Below are 27,021 nucleotides of genomic sequence, written 5' to 3'. Positions count from 1 at the left end.
AGCCGTGCACATGAGGATGTTTGGTTGTAGTCCACCTGTTACTAAACACGGTGTGGCTGTTACTTAGTACTGTACTAAAGTACACACTTTGGAGTACTTGGACACTACTTAGGTATTTTCTCTCTGCACCACTTGATACTTCCACTTACAAATTAAACTTTTTACGCACTAAACGTGAAGAACTACATGTAGATGTTTTACTATTTTCACTTTCATAAACCTTTATGCAGGGATTACTCATCGATTTGATCACATCTGCATAGACACTAAGGTGTGGACTGTTGCTAAGTACATTTACTCAAGTACACCTCTTAAGTACACAGCTTTGAGGTACTCTGTAAACATTACACTCACAGTCATGTGACAGAGTACTATACTTAAGTACAAATGCTTGATGTACGATTTCTCTCTGTCCTTTTTACTGCATTTTGAAGAGAAATATTACACCTCTCCTTCCCTGCATTGATTCGAGAGCTGAAATAACTTTACTAATCAGGATCCTGACACAACAAGCATGTGAGGAACTTGTAAATCATGATGTTTTGATTAAAAAAAATACTCATCGTGAAATTAAAGTCCACCTGAACACCCTTTCGCTCCTCATCTTCACTTCAGACGCTGAGTCAGTGGGCCGCTCCAGCCCCGCATGGAGGCGTTGTGTATCTCTGCTGTATGTCTGCGTGGAGAAGTCAGGGTCGCCCCCCCCCCCCCCCCCCAGTTAATATGTACATGCTGGGACGTCAGCTTCTGGCTGCAGAGAGGCATTAACTAGAAGGTTCAGCACATCTGAACTCCAAGGCTCATGTGGAGGTTCATAGAAACACGATGTCAGCGTCTCAGTCTGGAACGTGATATCGACTTTCTCAGGTGTCTCTGGGAAGGAAGGTGTTTAGCGTGTTCATGTTATACGCACAGAAGAGATTGAAGTACATTTTTAACCTGTCAGAGGTGTTTATGTTAATGAGGAGGACGATTAAATGTTTACTTACAGACTTCTAGAAAAGTACTTTAGTTAAAGTCAAATTCGCGTTTTAAAAAGACAAGGTTTGCATGTTTTAGTCCTCGTTTAAAAAAATGTCATTAGCCAATATTGACTAATTGATTGATTGGCTGATTGATCGGCTGATTGATTGGCTGATTGATTGGCTGATTGATTGGCTGGCTGATTGATTGATTGGCTGATTGATTGGCTGATTGATTGGCTGATTGATTGGCTGATCGATTGGCTGATTGATTGGCTGATTGATTGATTGGCTGATTGATTGGTTCATTGATTTTCTTTATTTCCGTGTCATGTAAACAAAGTGCCCTACTATCATGACACCAACAATACATTTTAAAAGTACTAATTGTAAAAATATCTCAAGTTATTTGCTTGTTATAAACTCATTTCTGTATACATGTATACACTACAGTGCATGTCCAACCAATGGCAAATAAAAAAAGAAGTAACCTTTGTATCTTCATTTTAACTTTAAAATAAATATGAATTATTATCAATAATTAATATTTACATTTGGCCGATATCAGAGTGAGTGTCGTGAGTAATGCGATATGGCAACAGCAATGTGGATTAATAAATAAAGAAGTCAGGAAATAATTGAATTAATAGAAAGCAAGTTTCATTTCAAACCTTTATTGACCCAGGTGAATCCCGTTCTCTTTTCAAGGGACAGCTGCTCAGGTAGTTCCACATGAAACATAAACAGAACAACAAAAAGGACATCTTACAGCATCATTACAGGGATTACAATTTACATAACTATCCACAAGAGCAGGTCAGGGGCGCCGCCAGGGATTTTGGGCCCCGTGAAAAGATATCACATCGGTTACTTAAACATTTTTTTCTTAATATTATAAAATAGTTTGGGCCCCTGTCAGTCACGGGCCCCCTTACGGCGCCCCTGGAGCAGGTACCCACAGCTTCCGATTGAGTAGCATCCGACCGAGCTTTAAAACATTTCGTGGCACCAGATTGCTCAGTTTCCATTTAATGTGCAGACTGTTCCAAGACAGAGGAGCTGCATCTCAAAGCTGTCTTCCCCAAGACAGTCCTAGCGACATTTAATAAAACCACAGCATGCGATCTCAGGCAGCAGCCACTTACACTTCTCCGTGAGATCAGGGAGCAGATGGAAGATGGAAGTTTCCCTAACATGGCTTTGTATATAGAGATGTACCAGTGACTGAGCCTCCGTGCAGTGAGTGAAAGCAAACCCGTGCATACAGGGTGCAGTGAAGGGTTAATGCTTTACAGTGTGGCACACGTCTCAGTGCGCTGTGAGACGCAGCATCGAACCTGACCAGGCGATGGGCAGGTGCATTCAGATACATCAAAAACGAATTAAAAGCAAGTGAATGAATGTTTAGCTGTGTTTCTTATGTTTCCTGTGTGTCCGTTATCGTGCTTTTATTTCATCTTCTAGTTATTCTTCTAGTACGTTCCCAAAGCGACCAGACCTTATTCAACCTGCCTTTGTTTGGGAAGAAATGCCAATTAAGCTGGATTTCAGCGAGCGCATAAAAGCTATTTCTATGAATGATACAGACGAATGATTTCTTTGAGACGATCGTCCATTGACATGTACGCCGGCGGAGTCAAAGAGAATGTTTTTTATATTTGCCTGCGCGTGTGTCTGCGGTGCGAAGCTGTAATCTCGTCAGTATGATACAGGCGTGTGAGGCGGGATCAGGCTGTCACCACGGCAGCAGAGCCCCTACCTGAGGCAGGCTGGATCTCGAGCGACTGGAAAGCTCCACTTTTCAAACATGCCCACTCAAACCCTGTAGGTTTAACCACTGCACACACTGCGCAGGGCGAGAGGAGACACCGTGCAGGGACACCCCACGCGTTGCTTCTGTTGGGACTTTAAAGAGTTATTGGCACGGCAGCTTTATCAACCTTTAGTTGCCACGGGAACGTTTTTTTTAACTTTTGAATGAACTGCTACTTGTTCAGACAAGAGATTACTCTCCTAATTACCGATATTTGATTACTTTACCCAAATAACTTATATTTGCTGCCAAATAAATATAAATGTTAAGTTATTAAGTTATTTTTCAGACTACTTAAATGACCAATATGTGATTACTTAATCCTCAAAACTATATGTGAGAACTGACAGCGATGTTTTGAGCTGTGAGCTGTGAGCTGTATGAAAGCAGCCGGTCAGCTTAAAAATAAAAACGCATTTGCAATTTTATATTGACTCGCACGGCCTGAACAGAAGACAGGTCGACACTTCAAGTCTAACGGCAGGGTGCTAATAATAATAATTCAAATTTTCAGTAGTAGAGCCACCAATTTGGTGATGGCTAGCTAGATATACAGACAGACAGTCAGACAGACGGACGGACGGACGGACGGACGGACGGACGGACGGACAGACAGACAGACAGGCAGACAGACAGACAGACAGATATACAGACAGGCAGACAGGCAGTCAGACAGACAGACAGACAGACAGACAGACAGACAGACAGACAGACAGACAGACAGATATACAGACAGACAGACAGACAGACAGGCAGACAGACAGACAGACAGACAGACAGACAGACAGATATACAGACAGACAGACAGGCAGACAGACAGGCAGACAGGCAGTCAGACAGACAGACAGACAGACAGACAGACAGACAGTCAGACAGACAGGCAGACAGACAGACAGACAGACAGACAGACAGACAGACAGGCAGACAGGCAGACAGACAGACAGACAGACAGACAGACAGACAGGCAGACAGGCAGACAGACAGACAGACAGACAGACAGACAGACAGACAGACAGACAGACAGACAGACAGGCAGACAGGCAGACAGACAGACAGACAGACAGACAGACAGGCAGACAGACAGACAGACAGACAGACAGACAGGCAGTCAGACAGACAGACAGACAGACAGACAGACAGACAGTCAGACAGACAGGCAGACAGACAGACAGACAGACAGACAGACAGACAGACAGGCAGACAGACAGACAGACAGACAGGCAGACAGGCAGACAGACAGACAGACAGACAGACAGACAGACAGACAGACAGACAGACAGACAGACAGGCAGACAGACAGACAGACAGACAGACAGACAGACAGACAGACAGACAGGCAGATAGCGATGTTCATTAGCTACCATTCACTAGTCTCTGTACTGTACTGATATTCTGTACAGACTGTGAAGTCCACTGAGACAAATGTAACATCTGTGATATTGGGCTATAAATAAACATTGATTGATTGACAGTTAGCATATTCTTGCTAGCTAAATAGCTAACGTTTGCTAGCTATGCCAAACGAGTCTTTATTAAGTAATATATAGCATTGGATACTAGATTACCATGTGCTGCACAGATTAAGCTTGTTTGTAATTATGTGCTTGTTTTTCTCGTGACTTGTGGATCTTTAGTAACTCTGTATGCGATGTATTTAAGGCTGTATTACGTCGATAACATGTATAACATCGTGTGGGGAAGAAGGAGCTATGAGTCCTCTCTCTTATGGAGCGGTGTTTCTCTTTGGGCCTGATCTAATTCCTGAACCGGTACGGAGCGTCTGCTGGAATGTGCTGAGTGGACTTTGTTCTGTTCCTCAGGAGGTCCGGGAGATGGTGGCACCTGTTCTCAAGAGTTTCCAGAACCAGGTGAGCCGCACGTCTTCTTGCAGATGCTGAGTGTCCACTAAGTGTTGTTATTTATATTGTTCTCAATAAGGGGAACAGATTGCTCCAGCCTTTGTATACGGACACTCTGGGTTTTCCGAGGGAGTGTTTTCTGATCTGCTGCCAGGATCTAGGGACAGAGGGTGGTGTAAGCTACGTAAATAATCTGTCTCTGTGTATACACTGTCATATTTATCATATATATGTTATCATAATTCTATTTTATTCATTCATGTGTTACTCCTGGTCCAGGACCATCCGAAGCCGTGTGCACGACTTGCTGGTCGAAGCGGTCAGAGCTTTTAATCGGAGTTTTGAAAGACTCTATCACAAAAAAGACCGTAACGCTAATTTGTGGGAGCAAATCAAAAAGACGTCATGCTACATGTTTGTTCTGCTAAAGGAGAGATTGTCTGATATAACATGATTTACTCACATGTAAAGGTTTAAGGCACGACACGTGTTGCTCCTGAGCGACGTTCTGGCTCTTCACACAAAGCAAACCAACAAAAACAGTACGTTTTCATCAACTTATCAAACCACCAACGCATGCCCTTTATATCCGCTACAATATGAACATGAGCAAAGAACGGAGTTCAGTCAGACAACGCTCGTGTTCTCAATATGTTCATTACAGCAGCAGATAGTTGAGTTTGGCGTCTCGGCTCGGGCCTCACCGCTCACAGGTTTACAGAGAGCATGAGTGATGATTAGATGACTGTCCCAGAGCCTACAGGTGGAGCTGGGGTGGTGGTGGGGTGGGGTGGAAGCTGGGGTGGAAGCTGGGGTGGAAGCTGGGGTGGTGGGGTGGAAGCTGGGGTGGAAGCTGGGGTGGAAGCTGGGGTGGTGGGGTGGAAGCTGGGGTGGAAGCTGGGGTGGAAGCTGGGGTGGTGGGGTGGAAGCTGGGGTGGTGGGGTGGTGGGGTGGAAGCTGGGGTGGAAGCTGGGGTGGAAGCTGGGGTGGAAGCTGGGGTGGTGGGGTGGAAGCTGGGGTGGTGGGGTGGAAGCTGGGGTGGAAGCTGGGGTGGAAGCCGGGGTGGAAGCTGTGGTGGAAGCTGGGGTGGAAGCTGGGGTGGTGGGGTGGAAGCTGGGGTGGAAGCTGGGGTGGAAGCCGGGGTGGTGGGGTGGAAGCTGGGGTGGAAGCTGGGGTGGAAGCCGGGGTGGTGGGGTGGAAGCCGGGGTGGAAGCTGGGGTGGTGGGGTGGAAGCTGGGGTGGAAGCTGGGGTGGAAGCCGGGGTGGTGGGGTGGAAGCCGGGGTGGAAGCTGGGGTGGTGGGGTGGAAGCTGGGGTGGAAGCTGGGGTGGAAGCCGGGGTGGAAGCTGGGGTGGTGGGGTGGAAGCTGGGGTGGAAGCTGGGGGTGGAAGCTGGGGTGGAAGCTGGGGTGGAAGCTGGGGTGGTGGGGTGGAAGCCGGGGTGGAAGCCGGGGTGGAAGCTGGGGTGGTGGGGGGGGTGGAAGCTGTGGTGGAAGCTGGGGTGGAAGCTGGGGTGGTGGGGTGGAAGCCGGGGTGGAAGCTGGGTGGAAGCTGGGGTGGAAGCTGGGGTGGAAGCTGTGGTGGGGTGGAAGCTGGGGTGGAAGCTGGGGTGGAAGCTGGGGTGGTGGGGTGGAAGCTGGGGTGGAAGCTGGGGTGGTGGGGTGGAAGCTGGGGTGGAAGCTGGGGTGGAAGCCGGGGTGGAAGCTGGGGTGGAAGCTGGGGTGGTGGGGTGGAAGCTGGGGTGGAAGCTGGGGTGGTGGGGTGGAAGCTGGGGTGGAAGCTGGGGTGGTGGGGTGGAAGCTGGGGTGGAAGCTGGGGTGGTGGGGTGGAAGCTGGGGTGGAAGCTGGGGTGGAAGCCGGGGTGGTGGGGTGGAAGCTGGGGTGGAAGCTGGGGTGGAAGCTGGGGTGGAAGCCGGGGTGGAAGCCGGGGTGGAAGCTGGGGTGGTGGGGTGGAAGCCGGGGTGGAAGCCGGGGTGGAAGCTGGGGTGGTGGGGGGGAAGCCGGGGTGGAAGCCGGGGTGGAAGCTGGGGTGGTGGGGTGGAAGCCGGGGTGGAAGCCGGGGTGGAAGCCGGGGTGGAAGCCGGGGTGGAAGCTGGGGTGGTGGGGTGGAAGCCGGGGTGGAAGCTGGGGTGGTGGGGTGGAAGCTGGGGTGGAAGCTGGGGTGGAAGCTGGGGTGGAAGCTGGGGTGGAAGCTGGGGTGGTGGGGTGGAAGCAGATTTCTTCAGTTGTATGTAAATACTTTGGCTGCAGAAAGGAAGATATTCACCAAAGAAAACAACATGGTCGTCATCTGGGGAAATACCTGTAAACATTAGTCCATTAAAGTGGAGCCTTGCTCTAAAGCAGGGGTGTCAAACTCAAGGCCCGGGGGCCAAATCCGGCCCGCGACTTGATTTAATGCGGCCCCACAAGAGCTCTTAAAGAATATTATACGTTTATTATACGTGCCGATTTACAGAAGCACGTTGCCCATAAACTACATATCCCACAATGCATCTCAAATATGAATTTAGTTCAGAATTTGACTTTTTGCTTCAAAATTTCATTTTTCTTTACATTTCCAGCATTAGATTTTTTTTTAAAAAGACATTTTGTGACAGCACTGAAGAGACTTCCAATTATTTGCCCTAGACTTCTGCTTTCAGGTGTAGTTCATTATGAAGTTATTACCCTATCCCATAATAACTTCTGCAGAGGCAATAATGTAATAGTATACATTATTTTATATATTAAATATTTATATATGTATTTTTATATAGTCTTAAAGTTACAACCGGCCCTTTGAGTGCAAACATAATGCTGATGTGGCCCGCGATGAAATTGAGTTTGACGCGGCTGCTATAAAGACACAGACCAATGTAAAACTAGTGTATTTCTTTAAGTGGCATTTGTATTGATGATTTCCTCGGCACTTCCCGCTCCACATTATCATTTATAATCAGCTGACCATCAGGAATGAAGGATTAGACAGAAACATGTCGAGGAGTCCACAGAACGCTCTCCGTGTCGTACAGCTCATCGGTCGTATTGACTCATTCCCTTTCCGTCTATCTGTGATCAGATATCTGGCTTCTCATGTTTTCCTTCCTTGGAGAAACAAGCCCTCGTTTCCTGTTGTGGTGCATTCGCCGTGACGTCGCCATATTGGAAAAGTCATCCGATACCTCGCCAAGACTCTGCTCCAGCCATTACACCAAGGTCATAAATCACATTTGTGCGCTATGGTCCGCCTAGAAAGAGGCTTATGGAAACGATACCTCACATATGTTTCAGTCCCGCTCTCCCGTCTAAAGTCCCACCTGAAAGCCCCTCGTCGGTACACACGAGAACACTCAGCATGGATTGTTCACTTCTGTTGGAAGTGATTATTGACAGACTCTTTATAATGCTTGATAATTGACTGTGCACAAGAAGCCCTGGCGGCAGATATCACACTCCTCGCCTCCACGCTCAGACCCGTGTGCTAACTCAGTTCCTCGCAGGGTGAAGTCGCCGACATATCAGAAGCAGCCTTCATATCAGAAGCACCCTTCATGGTGAAACAGGATCTAACCTTTGTGTTGTCCTAGTTTCCTGTTCCTACAGCTGATCAGTCGACTGCCTTCACCCACATCTGTGTTTCACCTTTTAAGCCGACTTAATCTAATTAAGAGTAGACGGGTTTTTACTTATCTTTGCCAATTAAGGTCAAGAGACCCAATTAACACCTCTTTCTTAGTTAGAACATTCACAAAAAAGTAAAGATTAGAGAAACATATCTTGATGGTTTAATGTTTAGTTTTAATCAATACTGATGCTGCTTCTCCTCCACTACAGAGTGTTGAATCAGACTGTAGTTCCACCTGGAGTAAATCCACCAGCTACCCTGCAGTCTACAAAGTACTTCAGACTAGCTGCACCTTCACCAGCTACCCTGCAGTCTACAAAGTACTTCAGACTAGCTGCTCCTTCACCAGCTACCCTGCAGTCTACAAAGTACTTCAGACTAGCTGCACCTCCACCAGCTACCCTGCAGTCTACAAAGTACTTCAGACTAGCTGCACCTTCACCAGCTACCCTGCAGTCTACAAAGTACTTCAGACTAGCTGCACCTTCACCAGCTTTGAGAACACTTTCATGATCAATCATTATAAAACATATCATATATATTATTCTGAAATGGACCAATCTGCACAACGACTACTTTCACTGTCTTTCACTATATTTAGATGAGAATACTTTTCTACTTTCACTTGAAGAACATTTTGAATGCAGGACTTTTACTGTAACAGAGTATTCCTACACTCTGGTACTTCTACTTTTACTCAAGTACAAGATCTGAGTACTTCTACTTTCACTCAAGTACAAGACCTGAGTACTTGTACTTTCACTCAAGTAGAACATCTGAGTACTTTTACTCAAGTACAAGATCTGAGTAGTTCTACTTTTACTCAGGTACAAGATCTGAGTACTTCTACTTTTACTCAAGTACAAAACCTGAGTACTTCTACTTTTACTCAAGTACATGATCTGAGTACTTCTACTTTCACTCAAGTACAAGACCTGAGTACTTATACTTTTACTCAAGCACAATATCTGAGTACTTCTACTTTTACTCAAGTAGAACATCTGAGTACTTTTACTCAAGTACAATATCTGAGTAGTTCTACTTTTACTCAAGTACAAAGTCTGAGTACTTCTACTTTCACTCAAGTAGAACATCTGAGTACTTTTACTCAAGTACAAAGTCTGAGTACTTCTACTTTTACTCAAGTACAAGATCTGAGTACTTCTACTTTTACTCAGGTACAAGATCTGAGTACTTCTACTTTTACTCAAGTACCAGATGTGAGTACTTTTACTCAAGTACATCATCTGAGTACTTCTCCTTTTACTCAAGTACAAGAGCTGAGTACTTCTACTTTTACTCAGGTACAAGATCTGAGTACTTCTACTTTTAATCAAGTACCAGATGTGAGTACCTCTACTTTTACTCAAGTACAAGATCTGAGTACTTCTACTTTTACTCAAGTACAAGATCTGAGTACTTCTACTTTTACTCAAGTACAAAGTCTGAGTACTTCTACTTTTACTCAAGTACAAGATCTGAGTACTTCTACTTTTACTCAGGTACAAGATCTGAGTACTTCTACTTTTACTCAAGAGCTGAGTACTTCTACTTTTACTCAGGTACAAGATCTGAGTACTTCTACTTTTAATCAAGTACCAGATGTGAGTACCTCTACTTTTACTCAAGTACAAGATCTGAGTACTTCTACTTTTACTCAAGTACAAGATCTGAGTACTTCTACTTTTACTCAAGTACAAAGTCTGAGTACTTCTACTTTTACTCAAGTACAAGATCTGAGTACTTCTACTTTTACTCAAGTACAAGATCTGAGTACTTCTACTTTTACTCAAGTACAAAGTCTGAGTACTTCTACTTTTACTCAAGTACAAGATCTGAGTACTTCTACTTTTAATCAAGTACCAGATGTGAGTACCTCTACTTTTACTCAAGTACAAGATCTGAGTACTTCTACTTTTACTCAAGTACAAGATCTGAGTACTTCTACTTTTACTCAAGTACAAGATCTGAGTAGTTCTACTTTTACTCAAGTACAAGATCTGAGTACTTCTACTTTTACTCAAATACAAGATCTGAGTACTTCTACTTTTACTCAAGTACAAGATCTGAGTACTTCTACTTTTACTCAAGTACAAGATCTGAGTACTTCTACTTTTACTCAAGTACAAGATCTGAGTACTTCTACTTTTACTCAAGTACAAAGTCTGAGTACTTCTACTTTTACTCAAGTACAAGATCTGAGTACTTCTACTTTTACTCAGGTACAAGATCTGAGTAGTTCTACTTTCACTCAAGTAGAACATCTGAGTACTTTTACTCAAGTACAAGATCTGAGTACTTCTACTTTTACTCAGGTACAAGATCTGAGTACTTCTACTTTTACTCAAGTACCAGATGTGAGTACTTTTACTCAAGTACAATATCTGAGTACTTCTCCTTTTACTCAAGTACAAGATCTGAGTACTTCTACTTTTACTCAGGTACAAGATCTGAGTACTTCTACTTTTAATCAAGTACCAGATGTGAGTACCTCTACTTTTACTCAAGTACAAGATCTGAGTACTTCTACTTTTACTCAAGTACAAGATCTGAGTACTTCTACTTTTACTCAAGTACAAGATCTGAGTAGTTCTACTTTTACTCAAGTACAAGATCTGAGTACTTCTACTTTTACTCAAATACAAGATCTGAGTACTTCTACTTTTACTCAAGTACAAGATCTGAGTACTTCTACTTTTACTCAAGTACAAGATCTGAGTACTTCTACTTTTACTCAAGATCTGAGTACTTCTACTTTTACTCAAGATCTGAGTACTTCTACTTTTACTCAAGATCTGAGTACTTCTACTCGCTAGTTATCGGCCACATTTAGAAAGTGAGCGTAAGCTTGAGAAAGCCCCGTGTGGTGGAAAGCGTGGATGTGGTCGACAGAATGACCAGCAGCCTCCCCGTCTGTCTCCGTCTCTTAAACACACCACGTGGCGTCGTCAGTTGTTCCCCAGCGGCGTGCAGCCCTTCTGATTGAGTGCGTGGAGTCGTCCCGCTCCTCGACACCACGCTCAGATTCATGTTCTAATTCAATCACTCCCAGTGCAAAGTCGCACAGATATCACAAGCACCCTTGCCTTCACTTCACTGTGCAAACAGGAGCCCACCGGATTAACTTGAGCACCATCGATGTCTGACGTCTGGAGTCTGGAGATGTTTCACAGCAGATCAAATAGATGGCTGATAATGAGCGGAGATTTCTCCTCCTCGCTGCGGGCCTCTGGCACCTCTCCGTCTCTCTTGTGTAACTTCCACGAGCTGATCATCATAAGGAAGCCAGCTCGCGGTGGAAAAAGCCTCCGTGGTCTTTTATTGTCGGATCTCGAGGTGCAACTCCATAATAATATAATCCTCTGGTGTTTTCTGATACACTTTGACCTTATTGGTAATGTCAAACAGCTTGAGGAGGCTGGTGAACTTTACCCAGAGAGCACTGCACGACCTGGGAGTAAAGAGAGGGACCAGACCTGCTGCTGGAGGGAGAAGAGGAGGGGGGGGGGGGGGAGAGGGGGGAAGGTGAGGAAGAGGAGGGGCTGGTGTGTTTTTGCCGGTCTTGAGGAAGCATTCGGATCCTTTCCTTAAGTACTAAACCCACGGTCGAACTACTCCGTGACAAGTGAAAGTAGTAAATGAGTATAATCAGAGAAATGTAGTTGAACGCGAAAGCACACAAATATACATTATATAATTAATTAGTTATCTTTCTTAATTAGATTAATCCACCAGGTTGTTCTTGTATTCATTATTTGCTAGTTTAATTTAACTGAGGCTTTCATATACACTTAGTAAAGTATAATATTTCCCCTTAGATGTTCCGTGTAGTTAAGATAAGATAAGATAGACCAGGGGTACTCAAGGTCAATGGTCCGGATCAATGCCAGTAAAGTCCCGGTGCGTCGGGGAACTCAGCGTCAGAAAATAAAACCCTCTCTTTTCCTCCGTACTCAAATCTTTAAAAAAAAACGGGGTACAACGAGCGGATACAGATTTGCCGCCGATCTGACGTCAAATCGTCGGCGGACCCACAGAAAATTGCTATCAGAAACAATGCCTGACGTGTTTTGGACGTAATCTCGTCTTTGTTTACATTAGCTAGCATCGCTAACACTCGGAGCTAACCTGTACTGGAGAGCACGTGTTTAAAAAGCAGGAAATGAAAAAAGGAACTAATCTTGTGATAAACCCGCGAGAGAAAAATCATTTGAACTCCATACTGTTTCAGGAATAATCCTTAACGTGGTTTAGAACAGGATGGCGTTTTATCACAGCAGAATTTAACTCCGGTAGAATTCTGATCAGGCATTAGCTCCGCCTCCTCTTTTTTTTTTTTCAAGCTAAGGACCCAAAATCCGCGTTTCTCTAACAAAAGAGGGGTTTGAGCGGAATGAGGCACGGCTACAACGGGGGATCTGTTTGGTGTTTGAAGCAAAACACTTCACAGACATGTTTAGTATAGGTACGGGCCTACAATGTCTGTTTCAAATATAGCACGATAGGTCCCCTTTAATTTACATCAGAATCAGAACTTTTTTTTTTTTTTTATCATTTAAAAAAAAATATATGTAATGGGACACAGAGTTCGGTCCGGGTTGATTTGCAGTTCGGTCCGGATTGATCTGACCTTGGTCCGGAGTCTGAGAAGCCCTGAGATCGACCTTTATTGATCCCTGTAGGGAAACTCAGGCGTTACGGAACAACAGAATAATACAGAAACACAGATAGTACACCTGGAACAACAAGTATACGTGTAATCAAGTAACAGTATGAGTAGAATCAACAGTTAAACTCTGATCAGGTGTACTATATACATATAAGTTGAAGTATAAAGAAAAGACTCAAGTACAAGTACCTCAAATGTGTAGTACAATACTTAAGTAAATGTACTTAGTTACTCGGCATCAATGGTTTCTGTTTGTGGCTCGGGGTAAACAATCCTCCTCTGCAGCTGCACTGTACAGGTGGTGCACAACGTCCCGTGTGTGTGTGTGTGTGTGTGTGTGTGTGTGTGTGTGTGTGTGTGTGGTGTGTGTGTGTGTGTGTGTGTGTGTGTGTGTGTGTGTGTGTGTGTGTGTGGTGTGTGTGTGTGTGTGTGTGTGTGTGTGTGTGTGTGTGTGTGAGAGAGAGATCTGGGTCCTTCTTGCCCCCCCCCCCCCCAGTGTTGAGGCCCAGAGGAGCGCCTCCTGGTATTTGGACCCTCGTCGCTTCTAAAGGAGACGCCGCTCCTTTGAAGTGTTTGCGACATGACAGGTTCTCTTTCTTTTCTTTTCATTTCAATGTTCCCCTCCCACTTCCCCTCTCTTCTCCTTCCCGTCCAATCTCGCCTTCTAATTATCGCTAACCAGGCGACTGATTAGAAACACGACCTAGTTCTTATTTCCGAGGAGCTGGAGGAGGAGAAAGGGTTAATCCCAGAGCTGGTGGCTGTCATTGGTCGCTTCCCTCCTTCTTCTCCTCCTTTCTCCGTTCTGCTCTCCTCTTTCCTCTCCCTGGAAGTCTGCTAATGAGGTCCCGTCAGAGCTGAGGAGAGGTGTTAATTTGGCCTTGTGAAGTAGGAAGGAGATTAAGGACAGTGAGGAGCCGAGTTTACGGCTTAAAATACACCGCTGTCCTTATTAATCCACGGGCCCTGGGAGACCGGCGTTTTTTGGTTTTATAATGAACACTGTTTTATAATGAAGGTAATTTTAATAAAACTTACGGAGAGGAGAAGACGTCTCCTTGGTCTCCGGCGCACCTTTGGGGCCGAGTTACTTCTCAAATAGAGAGACGCCGTTCACACGACTTTCACGGCGAACAGGAAGATCGTCAGCGAGGCTACGAGAGCTCCTCGAAGCAATTTACACCTCCCTCTCACTTTCGAGTGCACACTCCCCTCAGGACACACCTTTGTGGGGAAGAACGCACGGTGACGGGTGGCTTGCGTGTTTCCTTTCTGGTGCTGCACATTCCTCCTCAATCTGCGTATCAGACCCACATGAAGCACTCTTTCTATCTCCCTCTTGATGTGCTCTGCAGAAAGGACACAGCAGCACGGCCCCTAATTACGGAAACTTGCTTCACAATGACAATCCGTGGAGTAATTTAGCGTGCACAATGAGAGTTGTGCAGCTCGCGCAGATGGAGATTCTGATAAATAGTTTGTAACGTGTAATTAGCAGCTCTGCCGGTTACATGCCATTAACCCCCGAAGTGCAGGAATCATTATTGGCCCTCATTACGAAGCAGCAAGGTACGATGGAGCTGACTAGACATCAAAAACATCAAACAGCTATTAAAGAGCTGCGCGCGAGGGGGCCGGTGGACACCTGTTTATGAGTCTAACTGTGCCATTTCCTCCCCTGAGGTTGGGAAGTGATGATGTGGGGGAAGACAGAGAATGTTTTTTAATGTATGTTGTTGTTGTTGTTCTCCGTGAGAGAGCGGGAGGTTTTTCTGACTAACCAGCAGCTTCTCAACTCCGTGAGCCGGAGGAAGGAGAGTTCAAAATGGCTGCTGACTTCTTGAGTTCGGGAAGAAAGGCGGAAGGAACATTTTATGAGATTCATCAACAGATATTTTAAACTTTGATCTTTTCAGACGGGAGACATACGGTGTGAGGGAAACTTCTGCAGCGATGGAGACTCAGAGCGACACGAGGAGAGCTGGAGCTTTGATGTCAAACACTGGTAGTTTATTGCGAGGACACGGCCGGAGAATTCACATCACAAGTCACAGCAGCAAAAGGTTCTGACGGCACGGGTGGGTTGCCACGTCAATTCTGATCAGCCTCGCATCTTGGTAGACCCTAGTTTACAGAGAGTCCAATCCACATATTGGGGATGGGCGTAAACATCTGCAGACACAGGAGACGTCTCTCACATCTGTGGAGCTTAGCGTAAAACTCCCGATGTCCGCTATAGGTCAAGCCATGAAACGTATAGTATCAACATACGGCTGCATTATCACATTCCTTACGGAAGATAAGGAGCAGGGCTGATCGTAAATGTCAACACACAGAAAGTGTTAAATATCTTAAGAGTAAGGAAGAATTATTCTTTGACACTTAGGAAGAGAGAAGAAATATTCTCTAACATAAGGGATAATGAAAAAACAAAAGCAGCGGTGGGCACGTCCTTTAAAGGGGACCTATCATGCAAAATGCACTTTGTGATGTCTTTTATACATCAATGTGTCCCCGGTGCGTCGGGGAACTCACGCAGCGTCAGAAAATAAAACCCTCTCTCTTTTCCTCCGTACCCAAATCTTTTAAAAACGGGGGTACAACGGGCGGATACAGATTTGCTGCCGATATGACAAATCGGCAGCGGACCCACAGAAAATTGCTATCAGAAACAATGCCTGACGTGTTTTGGACGTAGTCTCGTCTTTGTTTACATTAGCAAGCCTCGCTAACACTCCCGGCCCGTCCACACAGCGGCGTGCGTTGAAGCTTGCCGGCGGGCGTGTCTGACACTCCACCAACAACCAATCACATGAATCTCCCGCCCCTGACACACAAGCAGCGGTTTGATTGGCTAGAGCTTGTACTGGCATACGATTCGATTGGCTGACGCTTCTGCCGAGGCTTCAAAAGTTGAACATTGCTCAACTCTTGCAGCGAGCAAGTTGGCTTCCCACAATGCAGTTCGGCGAAAAGTGACGTCACCCCATTCAAAGTGAACGGTGAAGCTTTCAACGCACGCCGCTGTGTGGACGGGCCGTCAGAGCTAACCTGTACTGGAGAGCACATGTGTTTAAAAAGCAGGAAATGAAAAAAGGAACTCACCTTGTGATAAACCCGCAAGAGAAAAAGCATTTGAGCTCCATACTGTTTCAGAAATAATCCTTGATGTGGTTTAGAACAGGATGGCGTTTGGCATTAGCTCCGCCTCCTCTTTTTTTTTTTTTTAAAGCTAAGGACCCAAAATCCGCGTTTCTCTAACCGGGCTGCAAAAGAGGGGTTTGAGCAGTTTGAGGCACGGCTACAACGGGGGATCTGTTTGGCGTTTGAAGCAAAACACTTCACAGACATGTTTAGTATAGGTACGGCCCAACAATATATGTTTCAAATATAGCACGATAGGTCCCCTTTAAGTTCTGTATTTAAGGACAGTTTCGACACACATGATTGTTGACTGTGCTGTTGTGCAGAATAATTACTGGTAGTTTATTTTGACATGTGTTGCACCTTAACAGGACAGCTCTACGACAGCTTTAGGGTTAAGGTTTGAAGATTGATGCAAAAATAAAAAAAATGTTATGCATTATTCTAGGATGGACTTGATAGTCTTCATTTATCTATTAGTAAAATAAACGTTTGGCCGTTTTTGCACTTGAGTATTTTTAAACTTTTATACCAAAGTAAAAGGACAATTTTGAGGTACTTTATTTAGTTATTCCAGCTCTATACTCGACTATATCTGACAGCTTTTATTAGGGTTCGAAGATTTAGATCAAGATAGTCTTTATTTAGCCATTACCACAATTAAGTAGCGGTAAATAGAGTAACGACAAATATTGGTATATTTTGATACTCTGGCACCTTTTTGAGTATTTTTTACGGTGCTTCCATCCAGTTTGTTTGGACACTCTTCTGTTAACAAAATATAAGCAGGATATTATTTATATAAAGTGTGTAAGGAATGGAAAATACCAAATATACCAAAGTAAAAGACATCCGAGTGCATCCATCCACTTTGTTTGGACAGTCACATGCATGTTGCAGTGCCCCCCCCCCCTTATATACGGTGCCCACACAGATCTGTGCCCTCAGCCTACCCTCCACATCGAGGTGGGCAAACTCCGGCTTTGATCATCCATAGAGAGCCGACCAGCTCTTCCTCCTTTTGATTAATTCCTGAAGGAAATGATAATTTCTCTTGAATGTATGAATATGTTATGAATGGTGGAATGAATCAAAGAGTAAAGGATGATAATTAATTACAGCGCCATGATAAAAAGGCTGTGGGTGTTATGACGCAAGCTTCCTCCGTGTCATTATGAGAGTTTCCGTAATTACCTTTCTGCACGAGGAGAGAGGAGCCGCTCGCTGAGAGAGTCTAACGGTCATAAAGCTTTTCCCTGCCTAATTGTCTGAGGGGCTCTATGGCACTTTCATAGATGAGGGACTGCGCCGTTAGGAGAAATGCTCGGCGACGATACAGCTTTTCCAGCTCAATGAAGACAGATCTTCATCACGGGCTAAAACCTGGCGGTTATTAGGTACAGAGTGCTGGACGGATAACTCGGGAGATGGGGGAGAAACAGGCGAGAGGAAAGCTGCCTCTACACCGCTTTAAAGGTCCCCTATTATACTGTTTTCATCCATATATTACAGCTCTCAGACACACAGCCATGGCTCTGAAGTGTTTCCCAAACGGATCATTGCAGCATCCCATAATCCCCTGTTTCCAAAGTGCTGATTCTGTGTCTGTTACTTGAATGAAAATAAGGAGCCACTCCCCACGCCCCTCTGAGAGACATTTGGTTAAAAAGAACTCAATAGGCGCGTTCACACCGGAGTACTTTGCTGTACTTAGTTCATCAGAACTTAGTTCATCAGAACTCTTTAGTTCTCATGAACTAAGTTCAGATCGCGTTCATACCGGAATAAGTCCCTGGGGGAGGATTAGGCAAATGAAGCATCTGACGTCACTTCTTCTTCTTCTGCTCTGGATTTACTGGCAGGCCGTAAACAACTTCACGGTGTATACTGCCGCACAAAGTCCCCGGCCCGAAGTCCCCGGAGTTGGGGACTGACTTCAGTTTTGCCATAAGTTAGCCTCTCTGCGTTTGTGCGCTGGGCTAATGCTAATGCTAATAATGCTAATGCAAGGAAAATAAAATGGCGGCTTCACAAAACGTTTTGGGAGTTTTACGGGGCGTGGTTTGCAATCCGCTCAGCCAATCAGACACAGGAACCTTTTTCTCCCACGAAAGTTCCTGCTCTCTAGCGGGGACGGAAAAGGGGGTGAAAAGGTTCATGAACTAAGTTCTAGTTTTTTTGGTGTGAACGCACATTTTCGGAACTATATCGGAACTAAAACCTAAGTGATTATTGATGTTTCCATGTTGTCATATCTCCATGACACACAGTCCTAAGTTAGGTTGTTCCGATATACTGTTTGTACAAATACACATGGAAACAATAAGCACGCATTCCCTACCAAACCCAAACCCTACTTTTACTGTCGCTACTTTCACTATATTTTGATGAGAGTACTTTTCTACTTTTACTTGAGTAACATTTTGAATGCAGGACTTTTACTGTAACAGAGTATTCCTACACTCTGGTACTTTTACTCAAGTACAAGATCTGAGTACTTCTACTTTTACTCAAGTACAAGATCTGAGTACTTCTACTTTTACTCAAGCACAATATCTGAGTACTTCTACTTTTACTCAAGCACAATATCTGAGTACTTCTACTTTTACTCAAGTACCAGATCTGAGTACTTCTCCCACCTCTGATTCGTTAACACAACTTTATAGTAACTTCTAAACTCTATTTCAAAATGAAGTGTTGATCATACTTACGTTGCACATTACAGGCACATATCTCTGAGCCAACGAACCAGCTTTACAGTTGAATATTCCCGTTGTGTTATTATTCATGCCCTACCTTATGTAAGGGGCATTTACAACTCCCCCTTACACACACACACACACACGCCGACACACACACACACACACACACACACACACACACACACACACACACACACACACACACACACACACACACACACACACGCACACGCACACTCAGAGGTGTCTCTCACTGTCTGGGCCTCATTGAGCAGCCCAGGATCTCCTCTCCGGTTGCGATGCGATGCACGTGCAGCCTGCAGCTTATTGTGGGAAACATACTGGGCACCAGGGCCATGTAAACCAGCGGCTCTCTGCTCCTGCTTTATCACTTGTGTCCTCTCATACCGAGGAGCGGGGAGGGAAGGTGGGAGGCGGGAATGGTAGCGATGTGGGGGAGTGTAATTGGACATTAGATAATACCTTCCTTGAGTCTTTACGTCCTCCAGAGGCCAACATGTCCTCGCCTCTTCTGCACATTAGAACAGAAAAGCTGCTTTGACCCAAACTCAATGCACTTCCTGTTCCACTCTTTATTACTTTAAAGTTGACTTGCATTGATTATGATTAGACACAGACGGAGGAGATTATATTGGATCAAATGTTGTCCATCTCACCTCTGATACTTATCTGAGTTCAGTGACTAATGGACAGATAGCTAAGACTTATTGAGCTGTAACTCACTTCATAGATCCATTTACTTTTGTACCTGGAAGTTAGCATTGCAAGGTTCCCCCCGACAACAAGCCAATGGGATTTTGGCTTTTTTGGATAATCTCTGTGGAAACAAATTGTCATGATTCTTACACATTTAGTTCAGCAGGATAATCTCCACATATGAACACCACTTTTCTGAAGTAAAAAGCTAATGTTGGGCTATAAAGGAACTACAGCACGGTCACATGACTTCACGTCACCACCGCTAAGCTAAAGGCGGCTAATGTTGGGTTATAAAGGAACTACAGCACGGTCCACATGACTTCACGTCACCACCGCTAAGCTAAAGGAGGCTAATGTTGGGCTATAAAGGAACTACAGCACGGTCACATGACTTCACGTCACCACGCTAAGCTAAAGGAGGCTAATGTTGGGCTATAAAGGAACTACAGCACGGTCACATGACTTCACGTCACCACCGCTAAGCTAAAGGAGGCTAATGTTGGGTTATAAAGGAACTACAGCACGGTCACATGACTTCACGTCACCACCGCTAAGCTAAAGGGGCTAATGTTGGGCTATAAAGGAACTACAGCACGGTCACATGACTCACGCATTGCAAATTCAGAAAAGATACATAGCAGGTATTGCAACTTGAGCAAACATATTTTCAGTTTATGTTGAAGCTGTAAGACTTGTCTGAATGTAAGAAGACAACATGAAAAGATTGAATTAATAAATAACAAAGGATATTGAACAGAGCCAGACAGTCAGTATGTATGTTATTCACTCTTGACTAGCATACATGCATGGAAAATACATTTCATGTCACATTAGACTTTGAGAAACTATTTCTCAATCTTTCTGACATTTAATAGACTATAACAGTTGTTAGCCGCAGTCGTAGCATTAACAAGCTACTGCTAATAGTGATTCGGCTGTAAAGAGTAAACCCATGCATTTAAATCTCATATCTTCTCATATGGCAACATTTACAACAGTCGTTAGCTGCAGCGCTAGCCACCCAAAGCTACTGCTGTAGTAGTAAAACACTTCGATGTGTTATACTTAGCGAGGATGCATGTCTTCTCATGCATGTGACTTAACATATGGAGGAGAAGGAATGTGTTATTCATGCTGTAATCTCGCTGAAAATATCTTGGAATGAAAAGCTAAAACAAGAACTCTCTCACTAGCATGTCCGCATAGAAAACACATTCTCTGCCTCCCTGTGTTTGCAAACATCATGCAATTAACACGTTTCTATTCGAGCTCAACTCAAGTATATAATTGATATTGCAAAATACCACTAGTGTTTTCTCAGAATGAAACGCCATCAAGTTCAGTAAACGACTGCATGAAGAAACAGTGTTTTGGGTGGCAGTGTCTCTCCGGTGATTGGGGCATTTGTGAGGAAGTTGAATGTCCCTGACTGGCCGTGTTTGTGCTGCATATAGCTTAACATATGCAGGAGAACGAGTGTGTTATCCATGCATTAGTCTTGTCGAGGATATCTAGCAATGAACAGCTGAAACAATGATATAACTCTCCATAGCATGTCTGCAAACATCCATGACATTTAACACATTTTTCCGCCTCAACTCGAGTATATAAAACTGACACATTTCTGTAAGAAAATACCCCTAGTGTGGCTCAGATCTGAAACACCATCAATCCAGTACAGGACAGAGTTTGGGTGGCAGTGTCTCTCCAGTGATTGGGCCTTTGTGAGGAAGTTTAATGTATCTGACTGGCCGTGTTTGTTTCCTGCGTGGTGACTGATTGTTGGTGTTTTATGCTGAGACGCCAGTGTCAGTCCGCTGTGATGATGAGAGTGGTGTGTGCGTGTGTGTGTGTGTGTGTGTGTGTGTTGTGTGTGGGTGTGTGTGGTGTGTGGTGTGTGTGTGTGTGTGTGTGTGTGTGTGTGTGTGTGTGTGTGTGTGTGGTGTGTGTGTGTGTGTCGGCGCGTGGTGTTTTCCTGTCTTGACTGATGCCCTGTCGGAGCATCGCAGTGTGGCGTATTCATCATTATGGATGCGTGTTCGAAGCCGGGATGCACACCAGGTAAAGAAGAGGGGGAAGACGGAGGGGGGGGGGTGTTATAAATAGGCACTTGGCTCTCTATCCATGTGGAATTGATGAGTTTCAGCACATTCTGCTCGGCAGTGCCAGGTTTCATTTCTACCGTCCTGACAGCACACACCTCGGAGCCGGGAGACGTCACGCCCCCCCCCTGACTGGCCGCCGCTCTGTGCAAAGTTAGCCGTGTTTTGAGGACGGACGACACGAATGCACGTTTCCTATTGGGCCGTCCATGTATTCCGCGAAACCCCCCGTACACCTTAAGAGACAAGCAATCACTCTCCCCCTCGTGACCCTTCAGCACACACACTTTCACCAGCAGAGAACGGGAGCAGCTAAGATGGCGTGGGGTGGGGGGGGGTTGGCAGCGAGGCTAACAGGCTAACACGGGAACCATGCGTTTGTCTGCAGGCAGCTGATTGATGCCTGCGGCTGGTCAGAGAGCAGACTTTAGATATGTTACTTAAGGTAGAAGAACTGATATCACCAAGGCTTTTGCGTTTCATATGCACGAAGGAAGCAGGATCCTTGATTGCTTTCCCATCGATGCAACGTGACAAGAACAATGCAATACAATAGTGCCACCAAGACAAGTAAGCTTGCAGAAATAACAAGACAAGGCAGAATGTAACATCAATTGCTGCACAGTAGAACAACACTGTATACTATAATATTAATATATGAATATGTGGATATGTTAATAAACACATGAACAGTGTCGATGTGAGGACACTGCACACTGTGAAAGTTAAGAGAACAACACGTAAGTAAGAACGGCAAAATGCAGGTTAAGTGTTAAAGATGAAATGAAACTACCTTTTCATTCATAAATAAATAAAAACTATTAATATTAATAATGAACTCCTATCCAAATTGAAGTCATTTTATTTCAAGTTCTCTGCAGTTTTTGTCGAGTTTTATTTATAATAAAACAGTCGTATTTGTTGTTCTGTTCGATGTACTCATGTGTTCTTATAAAAGGTCTTGGTTAGTTTCAGTTTGATGAGCGAAGCGAGTAGTTATCCTATATAACGTTCCTGCTCTGAGTCCCTGGGTCCTCCTGACTCGCTCTCTGCTGGCAGTCACATTAGCCAATAGAAACGTGTGAAATCGGTTGTCTGGGTGCTCGGCGACGACGTGCCAGAAGAAATAAACATCAGTTAACGTGAAACCAGGAAAAAAGAAATCTGAACAAGTCGAGATTCTCCGGCTCTGACTGTGTGAGTTCAGGCTCAGCTTTAGGCAGCGACGGGTCTGTGTCACGGACTAAGAGGATCTGTTCTGCGCGTTGGGGGTTCCCTCTCCTGCGTTTGTTCTCCAAGGTTTTAGTGCATGTAAATGGTCGCCAAAGGCTGAAGTCCCCGTGTTCTCTCCCACACCGGCGTCTGACTATCTTCTGCACGACACTTCCACTTTTAGATCAGACATCCTGCACATAGTTCCAACAGGATACCTCATATATGACTACTTACTATATCCCTTTTGTATATATAACAGTCTTACAGTCGTTTCCATAAAAGTTGCTCTTATTTGACATTTAAATGTTTTTACCTGTCAGGCATTTTACACCTCGTGTGTGTTAACCTACTTGGCAGTAATGTAATTATGTTTAAGATTAAAGAGTAACAAATAAGTTTTGCACAACATGTTTCTGCGTTTAGCGAGACCAAGAGGTCAGAGGTCATGAGCGTCTGTCAGAGGAGACGCAGATATGATTCCCTCTTCTCTACTGTGTGTGTGTGTGTGTGTGTGTGTGGTGTTGTGTGTGTGTGTGTGTGTGTGGTGTGTGTGTGTGGTGTGTGTGGGTGGTGTGTGTGTGTGTGTGTGTGTGTGTGTGTGTGTGTGTGTGTGTGTGTGGTGTGTGTGTGTGTGTCTGCAGTCTTCATTTCACATGATGCTCGGCCGTGAAGTTTAATTCAGCTAAATCTAAACACGCTAATATAAACATCCTAACTTTGGGAAGACGCCTCTTGTTAAGGCACCTGACATTTTAATTTAGACTTCAAAAGAGCGAAAGACTTTAAAGCAACTATTGTTTTTCATTTAGACTTGCAGTTTTCTTCTTCTCTGCAGTGCTGCAGTAGTAGTTATGATTGATCTGGGTAATTAAAATATGCAGAGAGGGAAAATATTAACTGCTCCTTTTTCCACTTTACTTTTTTTTGTGATTTAGAAAACAGCCCGACTCGTTTTCCGTTCTCTTCCCAGCACAGATAATTACATTTTTGCACATTGATGTTCTTTACGCAGCGTTCATCGGCCTCATTATTTTTCCATTCTCATCTTTCTGCTGGGAGATCGATAGATTGATAACGTGATGGAGCCTATCTTACATAATGCAAGCGGAGAAAAGTTACACTCACTTTGCTGCCGGCTAAGTGTTTGAACTTCTTATTTCTCTTTCTTCGTGTTTAATATCCCATGAAGGCAGGTCTTCGTTATCACATGCTGGCGTAAAATCATTTATTCCCTTTTTTTGCAGAAACACTTTTCCTGAGTCCATGCTATATGGGATGACGCGTGTCAAGGCTAATATCCCAAATGATAAGAAGAAAGTGGCAATTCAAAGAAAGACAGCGTAAAGTAGGCCACTTAGTACCTAGGGAACGTTTAGCTGGAAGAGATAGCAGCTCCGAATGTCACAAGCAGGAACATTTAAGGACCGATTGTTCTGTAATATGACCTGCCAGTTTGGGTCTCTGTAATATGGGATTAACTACAATACTAATTAACATGCGGCTGTATTAGAACAAGCAGCTGGGAGAGGAATAGCTCTCTTATGATGTGTTAAAGCGTGGCTTCCTCGCCACCACATGTAAGCGTTGTTTTATTCCTACACTGCCAGTACGACGTGTTGAATCACACGCAGGCCCTTAAATATCTGAGCACACCACACATCCGAGTGTTCTTTGTCACAAACAGATATATGTTTTTAAAGTCCCACTGCAGGGCTCCGTGTTTCATCCCCGACAAAAAAGTGGCCTGAGGAGAGCGTTTAAACACATTCGCAATTAAAGCATTGTAACTTTGCAATCTGCTCCTGATTCCACTTGCAGTCGCTGTTTGTAATTGGGTCTCGGTGGATTTGGAGTTTCGGCTCTTCTTCGGGAGTGAAGGACCCGCAGAGGGGAGAAAGCGGCTGGTCAACAGGGCCTGGATGGTGGCTGTTGGCAGGAAGCAGCTTGCAGGACATACGGGAGGACATGTGGGAGAAATAGAAAGACTCTTCGAGACAGAGAAACATGCAGGAAGTGTCTGCGTGGTTAAAGAAACACGCAGCACTTTGTAGCAGTGCTGGAAAAGTACATTTACTCCAGTGTCTTACCTTAAGTACACTTGTTTGCTTTCTATTTTACACCATTTTATACTTCAGTTACTGCAAGTGATGCAAGTGATGATGTATTTGTAGTAGGCCAACTCGTAAATTAGCAATGGTTCCCTTCTCCAAAAGCCAACGGGATTTCTCCATGTGATTTGGGGTTTTCCAGAAATAGTCTCTGTGGAAAACAAACGTGTGTGACACTTACAGGTTTTGTTCTGCAGGGTAATGATTTTTCAAGTAAAAAGCTAACGTTAGGCTATAAAGGAACTACAGCACGGTCACAGGACTTCACGTCACCACCGCTAAGCTAAAGGTGGCTAATGTTGGGCTATAAAGGAACTACAGCACGGTCACAGGACTTCACGTCACCACCGCTAAGCTAAAGGTGGCTAATGTTGGGCTATAAAGGAACTACAGCACGGTTCACATGACTTCACGTCACCACCGCTAAGCTAAGGTGGCTAATGTTGGGCTATAAAGGAATACAGCACGGTCACATGACTTCACGTCACCACCGCTAAGCTAAAGGTGGCTAATTTTGGGCTATAAAGGAACTACAGCACGGTCACATGACTTCACGTCACCACGCTAAGCTAAAGGTGGCTAATGTGGGCTATAAAGGAACTACAGCACGGTCACATGACTTCACGTCACCACCGCTAAGCTAACGGTGGCTAATGTTGGGCTATAAAGGAACTACAGCACGGTCACATGACTTCACCTCACCCACCGCTAAGCTAAAGGCAGCTAATGTTGGGCCTATAAAGGAACTACAGCACGGTCACATGACTTCACGTCACCACCGCTAAGCTAAAGGCGGCTAATGTTGGGCTATAAAGGAACTACAGCACGGTCACATGACTTCACGTCACCACCGCTAAGCTAAAGGAGGCTAATGTTGGGCGTGATGACGTTTAGCCGTCTCATTTAGACACTAGCAACTTCAGTTTTTGAATTCACCAGTGGGGTATATACTGACGTATTTTATGTTGTAGAAACCAAACATTAAATTCCCCAATATGATGTGAACCATAACACACATATTTTAGGACTGTAAAAAGGCAAACCAAATCCAAAATGTTCGATTCACATAGTGATTCTGCCCCTTACTCTTTTATATATTGTAAGGACAAACAGGATACTGAAAAACCTGAAAAAGCAATATTTGTTTGATGGACTTCTTCAAACAGCAAACCATGGAGGCTTTATGGGTCGCTTGAGTGTGTGTGTGTGTGTGTGGTGTGTGTGTGTGGTGTGTGTGTGTGTGTGTGGTGTGTGTGTGTGTGGGTGTGTGTGTGTGTTGTTTAGGTGTGTGTGTGTGGTGTGTGTGTGTGTGGTGTGTGTGTGTGTGGTGTGTGTGTTGTGTGTGTGTGGTGTGTGTGGTGTGTGTGTGTGGTGTGTGTGTGTGTGTGTGTGTGTGTGTGTGTGTGTGCATGTGTTTCAGTATGTGTGTGTGTGTGTGTGTGTGTGTGTGTGTGTGTGTGTGTTGTGTGTGTGTGTGGTGTGTGTGTGTGTGTGTGTGTGTGTGTGTGTGTGTGTGTGTGTGTGTGTGTGTGTGTGGTGTGTGTGTGTGTGTCTTCTTCAGGCGAGACATGTGAAGGACAGCCGAAGGTGCGGTGGGCTCCGGTGATGGGCTTGTTTATTACATCTCATATTGAGACCAATCTCTGTCCATTCACCTGAAGGACAGCCAGCTATTCCCTAACTAAATTAGCTAGCCACACACACACACACACACACACACACACCACACACACACACACACACACACACACACACACACACACACACACACACACACACACACACACACACACACACACACACACACACAGAGGGCTGGTTGCAGGCAGTCACGCAATATTGTGAATTTTCTCCCCCTCCTCTTGTGCAAGAAGTCACACTCCTATATATGCATACTCGCATGTTCACACACACACACACACCACACACACACACACACACACACACACACACACACACAAACACACACACACACACACACACACCACACACACACACACACACTCACACTCACACACGCTCACACACTATATGTGGGGTAATTGCAGTCGTTTGTGGCAGGCTGTGTGTTTGTTGCCCCTTGTCAGCTCGGCCTGCAGACCTCCTCCTTGTGGGACCATGT

At 44.8% G+C, this 27,021-nt stretch overlaps 1 pseudogene; it reads right to left on the bottom strand.

The window, feature by feature from the left end:
• Nucleotides 1-24,386: 24,386 nt before the first annotated feature.
• LOC117442390 (citron Rho-interacting kinase-like) overlaps nucleotides 24,387-27,021 on the bottom strand; it is an 88,449-nt pseudogene continuing 85,814 nt past the window's right edge.

Source organism: Pseudochaenichthys georgianus, unplaced genomic scaffold (assembly GCF_902827115.2).
Source record: "Pseudochaenichthys georgianus unplaced genomic scaffold, fPseGeo1.2 scaffold_422_arrow_ctg1, whole genome shotgun sequence".
Lineage (NCBI taxonomy): Eukaryota > Metazoa > Chordata > Actinopteri > Perciformes > Channichthyidae > Pseudochaenichthys > Pseudochaenichthys georgianus.
Note: the sequence above shows the minus strand (reverse complement) of the source record. Positions and strands in the feature narration are given on the sequence as shown.